Source organism: Sceloporus undulatus, chromosome 2 (genome assembly GCF_019175285.1).
Source record: "Sceloporus undulatus isolate JIND9_A2432 ecotype Alabama chromosome 2, SceUnd_v1.1, whole genome shotgun sequence".
Lineage (NCBI taxonomy): Eukaryota > Metazoa > Chordata > Lepidosauria > Squamata > Phrynosomatidae > Sceloporus > Sceloporus undulatus.
In genome coordinates this window covers 6,984,025-6,991,341 of record NC_056523.1, presented here as the reverse complement: position 1 = coordinate 6,991,341, position 7,317 = coordinate 6,984,025, and positions in this window count along the sequence as shown.

Sequence of the window (7,317 nt, the reverse complement as noted above, 5' to 3'; positions counted from 1 at the left end):
CATGGATGGAGGGGGAGGAGCCATCCAAAGGATGTCCGGGACCCGAGAAGGTGCCGTTGGGTGGGGTGGCGTCCCCCTCCACCCTGCCACGATGGATGGAGGGGGAGGGCCATCCAAAGGACGCCAGGGAGTCGAGAGGAGTGCCGTGGGTGGGGTTGCGGTCCCCCTCCACCCTGCCACGCATGATGGAGGGGGAGGGGCCATCCAAAAGGACGGCCGGGGGATTCGAGAGGAGTGCCGTGGGTGGGGTGCATCCCCCTCCACCCTGCCAGCATGGAATGGAGGGGGAGGGGCCGTCCAAAGGAATACGGGGCCCGAGGGGTTGCCGTTGGTGGGGGTGGTCCCCCTCCACTGTGCCACGCATGGATGGAGTGGAGGGGCCATCCAAAGACGGCTGGGGCCTGAGTGCCAGGCGGGGTGGGGTGCGTCCCCTTTCCACTATGCCATGCATGGAGGAGGGGGGGGGCCTCCAAAATGACGGCGGGGTGCCGAGAAGAGTGCCGTGGTGGTGGAGTGCGTTCCCCTCCACCCTGCCACGCATGGATGGAGGGGGGAAGGGGGCATCCAAAAGGACGGCCGGGGCCCCGAGGGCTCCGGGGGTGGGGTTGCATCCCCTTCCCCTGCCACGCATGGATGGAGGGGGGAGGGGCCATCCAAAGGACGGCCGGGGTCCCGAGGGGTTGCCGTGGGTGGAGGTGGGCCCCCTCCACCCGCCATGGAATGGATGGAGTGGGAGGGGCTGTCCAAAGGACAGCACGGGGCCCGAGGGGCATGCGGAGGTGGGGGTACGTCCCCCTCCCTGCACGCATGGATGGAGGGGGAGGGGCCATCCAAATGACGGCTGGGGCCCCGAGAAGAAGTGCCGTGGGGTGGAGTGCGTCCCCACTCCACCTGCCACGCATGGATGGAGGGGGAGGGGCTGTCCAAAGGGACAGACGGGCCTGAGGGGCAGCCGGGAGGTGGGGTGTGCGTCCCCCTCCACCCTGCCACGGCATGGTAGAGGGAGGGGCCATCCAAATGATGCCGGGGCCCCGAGAGGTGTGCCCTTGGGTGGGGTGCGTCCCCCTCACCCTGCCCCGCTGGGATGGAGGGGAGGGGCCGTCCAAAGCACGGATGGGCTATGAAGGGCTGCCAGGGTGGGGTCCTCCCTTCCACCCGGCACCATGGATGGAGGGGGAGGGCCATCAAATGAAGGCCGGGGCCCCGAGAGTGTGCCCTTGGGTTGGGGGGCGTTGCCCCCTCCACCTGCCACGGCAGGGATGGAGGGGGAGTGGGCCATCCAAATGATGGCCGGGGCACCGAGAGGAGTGCTGATAGGTGGGTGCGTCCCCTCAACCTGCCACGCATGGTTGGAGGGGGAGGGGCCATCAAAAGACGGCCAGGGCCCCGAGGGGTGCCGGGGTGGGTCCCTCTAACACCCTGCCATGCATGGATAGAGGGGGAGGGCCAATACAAGGAAGGGCCGGAGGCCCCCGAGAAGGGTGCCTGTGTGGTGGGGGTGGTCCCCTCCACCCTGCACATGGATGGAGCGGGAGGGGCCACAAAGGGAGGTCGGGGGCCCCAAGGGGTAGCCGTGGTGGGTCCCCGCCACTGCCAGCATGGATAGGGGGAGGGCCATCAAAGACGCGGGGCCCAGGGTGCCCTGGTGGGGGTGCGTCCCACTCCACCCTGCCACGCATGGATGGAGGGGAGGGGCCATCCAAATGACGCCCGGGCCCGAAGGAGTGCCGGTAGGTGGGGTGCGCCCCCTCCACCCTGCCACGCTGGATGGAGGGGGAGGGGCCTCCAAGGACAGCCGGGCCCCGAGATGCCCGGGGGGTGGGGGGCGTCCCCCTCCACCGGCCACGCATGTGGAGGGGGATGGCCATCCAAATGACGGCGGGCCCCGAGGGGTTCGGGCCAGGGGCCAGGCACCCGAGGGGTCCGTGGGTGGGGTGCGTCCCCCCTCCCCTGGCCACGCAGGATGAGGGGAGGGGCCGTCCAAATGATGGCCAGGCGGCCGCGAGAGGAGGACCTTGGGTGGGTGCGTGCCCCCTCCACCCTGCAACGCTGGATGGAGGGGGAGGGCCATCCAAAGGACGGCGGGGACGAGAGGAGTGCCGTGGTGGGTGGCTCCCCTCCACCCTGCACGCATGGATGGAGGGGGGAGGGGCCATCAAGGACGGCCGGGGGCGAGAGAGTGGCCGTGGGTGGGGGTGCGTCCCCCTCCACCCTGCCACGCATGGATGGAGGGGGAGGGGCCGTCAAAGGAATGCCGGGGCCCCCGAGGGGTTGCCGGGTGGGGTGGTCCCCCTCCATGTGCCACGCATGGGATGGAGGGGAGGGCCATCCAAAGGACGGCTGGGCCCTGAGGGCAGCAGGTGGGGGGTGCGCCCTTCCACTGCCATGCATGGATGGAGGGGGAGGGGCCATCCAAATGGACGCGGGGCGCCGAAAGAGTGCCGTTGGTGGTGTGTCCCCCCCCCCCTGCACGCATGGATGGAGGGGGAGGGCCATCCAAAAGGACGGCCGGGGCCCGAGGGTGCCGGGTGGGGGTGGCACCCCTCCACCCTGCACGCATGGAGGGGGGGGAGGGGCCATCCAAATGAGGCCGGGCCCCGAGGGTGACGCTGGTGGGGCCGCGGCCCCCTGCCACCCTGCCACGCAGGAGGGGAGGGGGAGGGGGGGGGGCCATCCAAAGATGCCGGGCCCCGGGGAGTGCCGGTTAGGTGGGGTCGCCCCTCCCCGCGCAGGCATGGATGGAGGGGGAGGGGCCATCCAAAGGACGGGCCGGGGTCCCGAGGGGTTGCCGTGGGTGGGGTGGCCCCCCCACCCTGCCCATGATGGGGGGGGAGGGGCTGCCACGGGGGCCTGAGGGGGCGCGGGTGGGGGTGCGTCCCCCTCCACCCTGCCACGCATGGATGAGGGGGAGGGGCCATCCAAATGAGGCCGGGGCCCCGAGAGTGTTCCTTGGGTGGGGTGCGCCCTCCACCTGCCACGGGCTGGAGGAGGGGGAGGGGCCGTCAAAGCACGGACGGGGCGAGGCTGCGGGGTGGGGTGCCGTCCCCTCCACCCTGCCACGCATGGATGGGGGGAGGGCCATCAAATGATGGCCGGGCCCCGAGAGGTGTGCCGGGTGGGGCGTGCCCCCTCCACCTGCCACGCAGGATGGAGGGGAGGGCCATCCAAAGGACGCCGGGGCACCGAGAGGAGTGCGGAGAGGTGGGGGTGCGTCCCCCTCCACCCTGCCACGCATGGTGGAGGGGGAGGGGCCATCCGAGACGGCCGGGCCCGAGGGGTGGGCCGGGGGGTCCCTCCACCCTGCCACATGGATAGAGGGGGAGGGGCCATCCAAAAGACGGCCGGGCCCGAGAAGGTGCCGGTGTGGGGGGGCGTCCCCATCCACCCTGCCACGCATGGATGGAGGGGGGGGCCATCCAAATGACGGCCGGGGCCCAGAGGGCGGCCGGGTGGGGGTGGGTCCCTCTCCACCTGCCATGCATGATGGAGGGAGGGGCTGGTCAAAGGGTGGACGGGCCTGAGGGGCAGCCGGGGTGGGGGTGCGTCCCCCTCCACCTGCACGCAAGGATGGGGGGGGGGGCCATCCAAATGATGCCGGGGCCCCGAGAGGTGTGGCCCGGGTGGGGTGCTCCCCCTCCACCCTGCCACGGCTGGATGGAGGGGGGGGGCCATCCAAATGATGGCCGGGGGCCCCGAGAGGGGTGCCGGTAGTGGGGGGCTCCCCCTCCACCCTGCCGCACGCATGGATGGAGGGGGAGGAGCCATCCAAAGGATGTCCGGGGCCCCGAGGTGCCTGGGTGGGGGTGGGTCCCCCTCACCCGCCCACGCATGGATGGAGGGGAGGGGCCCATCCAAAAGACAGACGGGGCCCCGGGGGGTGCCGGTGGGGGGGTGGGTCCCCTCCTCCACCCTGCCACGCATGGAGGAGGGGGAGGGGCCATAAAGGACGCGCAGGGCCCGGGGGCCGGGGTGGGGGGGCCCCATCCACCCTGCACCAATGGATGAGTGGAGGGGCCAGTCCAAAGGACGGCAGGGGCCCCGAGAGGTGTGCCGTGGTGGGTGGCGTCCCCTCCACCCTGCCCCGGCATGGATGGAGGGGGAGGGGCCGTCCAAAGGCACGGACGGGGCTGAAGGGCTGCCAGGGGGTGGGGTCCTCCCCTTCCCCACCCTGCCCGCATGGAGATGGAGGGGAGGGGCCCATCCAATGATGGCCGGGCCCCGAGAGGTGTGCCTTGGGTGGGGCGTGTCCCCTCACCCTGCCACGCGGGATGGGGGGGAGGGGGCCATCCAAAGACGGGGGCCCGGAGGGGTGCTGAGGTGGGGGGCGCCCCCTCCACCCTGCCACGATGGGTGGAGGGGGAGGGGCCATCCAAAAGACGCCAGGGCCCCGAGGGGTGGCGGGGTGGTCCCTCCCCCCCCTGCCACACATGGAGGGGGGGGGGCCATCCAAATGCGGCCGGGGGGGCCCCGAGAAGGTGCCGTGTGGGGGGGTGGGCGTCCCCTCCACCCGTGCCTGCTGGATGGAGGGGAGGGGCCATCCAAATGACGGCCGGGGCCCCGAGGGGTGCCATGGGTGGGGGGTGGTCCCCTCCACCTGCCACGCATGGATGGAGGGGGAGGGGCCATCCAAGACGGCCGGGGCCCGAGGGGCTGCGGGGGTGGGGTGGGTCTCTCCACCTGCCATCAGGATGGGAGTGGGAGGGCCTCGCAAAGGACGGCGGGGCTGAGGGGCAGCGGGGGTGGGGGTGCGTCCCCCTCCACCTGCCACGCAAGGATGGAGGGGAGGGGCCATCCAAGAGGGCCGGGGCCCGAGAGGGTGCCGTCGGTGGGGTGCTCCCCCCCCGCCACGCAGGCTGGATGAGGGGGAGGGGCCATCCAAAGAGGCCGGGCACCGAGAGGGGTGCCGGTAGTGGGTGCATCCCCCTCCACCCTGCCACGCATGGATGGGGGGGGAGGAGCCATCCAAGGATGTCCGGGCCCCGAGAGTGCCGTGGGTGGGGTGGGTCCCCCGTCACCTGCCACGCTGGATGGGGGGAGGGGCCTCCAAAGCGACGGGCCCCGGGGGGTCCGGGGGTGGGGGGTGGGTCCCCTCCACCCTGCCACGCATGGATGAGAGGGGGAGGGCCATAAAAGGACAGCCGGGGCCCCAAGGGTGCCGGGGGGGGGTGGTCCCCTCCACCCTGCCACCATGGATGGAGGGGGAGGGGCCGTCAGAGGACGGATGGGGCCCGGGTTGCTTGGGTGGGGTGCGTCCCTCCACGGCCACGGCGTGGATGGAGGGCGGAGGGGGCCATCCAATGATGGGGGGCCCGAGAGGGGTGCGGTAGTGGGGTGCGTCCCCTCCACCCTGCCACCATGGATGGAGGGGGGGAGGGCCATCCAAAGGAGTCCGGGCCCCCGAGAAGTGCCGTGGTTGGGGGTGGGTCCCCTCCACCCTGAGCATGATGGAGGGAGAGGGGCCATCCAAAGACAGACGGGCGCCCCGGGGGGGTGCCGGGGGTGGGGTGGGTCCCTCTCCACCCTGCCACGCAGGATGAGGGGGAGGGGGCCATACAAGGACGGCGGGCCCCAAGAAGGTGCCGGGGGTGGGTCCCCCATCACCCTGCCACGCATGGATGGAGCGGGAGGGGCCATCAAGGAGGCCCGGGGGCCCAAGGGGTTGCGCGTGGGGTGGTCCCCCTCCACCTGCCACCATGGATGGAGGGGGAGGAGCCATCCAAAGGACGGCCGGCCCGAGAGAGTGCCTGTGGGGGGGTGCGTCCCCCTCCACCCGCACGCATGGAGGGAGGGGAGGCCATCCAAGAGCCGGGGGCCCGAAGGAGTGCGGTTGGTGGGGTGGTCCCTCCACCCTGCCACGCATGGATGGAGGGGGAGGGGCCATCCAAATGATGGCCGGGGGCCCCAGAGGTGTGCCCTTGGGTGGGGTGGCGTCCCACCCCCTCCCCGGTCTGATGGAGGGGGAGGGGCCGTCCAATAGCACGGACGGGCTTGAGGGGCTGCCAGGGGTTGGGTGGTACCGTCACCTTCATCCTGCCACGCATGGAGGGAGGGGGAGGGGCCATCCAAATGATGGCCGGGGCCCGAGAGGTGTGCCCTTGTGGTGGGGCGTGCCCCTCAGCCCTGCCACCCCCCCCATGCCATGGAGGAGGGGAGTGGCCATCCAAATGACGGCCGGGGCCACCGAAGAGGAGTGCTGATAGGGTGTGGGGTGCGTCCCCCTCACACCTGCCACGCATGGATGAGGGGAGGGGACATCCAAAGGACGGCGGAGGCCCCGAGGATTGCCGGTTTGGGGGTTTGCGTCCTCCCTCCACCCTGCCAGCATGGATGGAGGGGGAGGGGCCATCAAAGACGGCCGGGGCCCCGAAGTAGTGTTCCGTTGGTGCGGGTGGCTCCACCTCCACCCTGGCCACGCACTGGATGGAGGGGGAGGGGCCATCTAAAGACGGCCAGGGCCCCGAGGGGGTGCCAGGGGGAAGGGGTGGGTCCCTCACACCCTGCCACGCATGGATAGAGGGAGAGGGGCCATCCAAGGGACTGCCGGGCCCCAGGGGTTTCCGTGGGGGGGGTTGGGTGGGTCCCCCTCCACTGTGCCACGCATTGTGATTGAGTGGCGGGGGCCATCCAAAGGCGCTGGGCCGAGGGGCAGATGGGGGTGGGGGGTGCTCCCTTTCCATCCACATGCCACCATGGATGGGAGGGGAGGGGGCCATCCAAATGAACGGCGGTCCCCGAGAGGGTGCCGTTGGGTGGAGTGCGTTCCCCTCCACCGTGCCACGCATGGATGGAGACGGGCAATCCAAAGGATGGCCGGGGCCCGAGGGGATGCTTGGGGGGGTTCCCCTCGCCCCCTGCCCCGGGGGGTTATCCAAAGATGGCAAGGGTCTGGAGGGGATCCTGGTGTTGCTTGGATTGGGCCCTTCGTGTCTGGACCTGGATGCAAAGGTCCCAATGGAGGAGGAGGATGAACCACAGCCCTCCCCTTCTCTGGACCCTCTCCTTGGCTACCTCTGTCTGTCTCTCTCTCTGCAGCCCTTCTTCATTGGAGGAAGAATAACCCCCTTTGACCCTCCTCTAACAGCCGCTCCCCCCCTTTGTGGGAATACTGGGGAAATGCCCTTTAGCCCCCTTCTCTGTCAGAGAGCTCTGGGGCACCATAAAGAACAAGGGAATCCTCTGTCTCAAAGGAGGAAGAGAGAGGCCCAACTTCCTTCCCAGGAGCCCTAGGCGTCGGAAAGAAAGAGGCCGCCATCTTGTCTCCTTCCCTTCTTGGCGGGTTTCTCCAGCGCCGCCTCTATCGCCGAAAGGGGCGTGGCC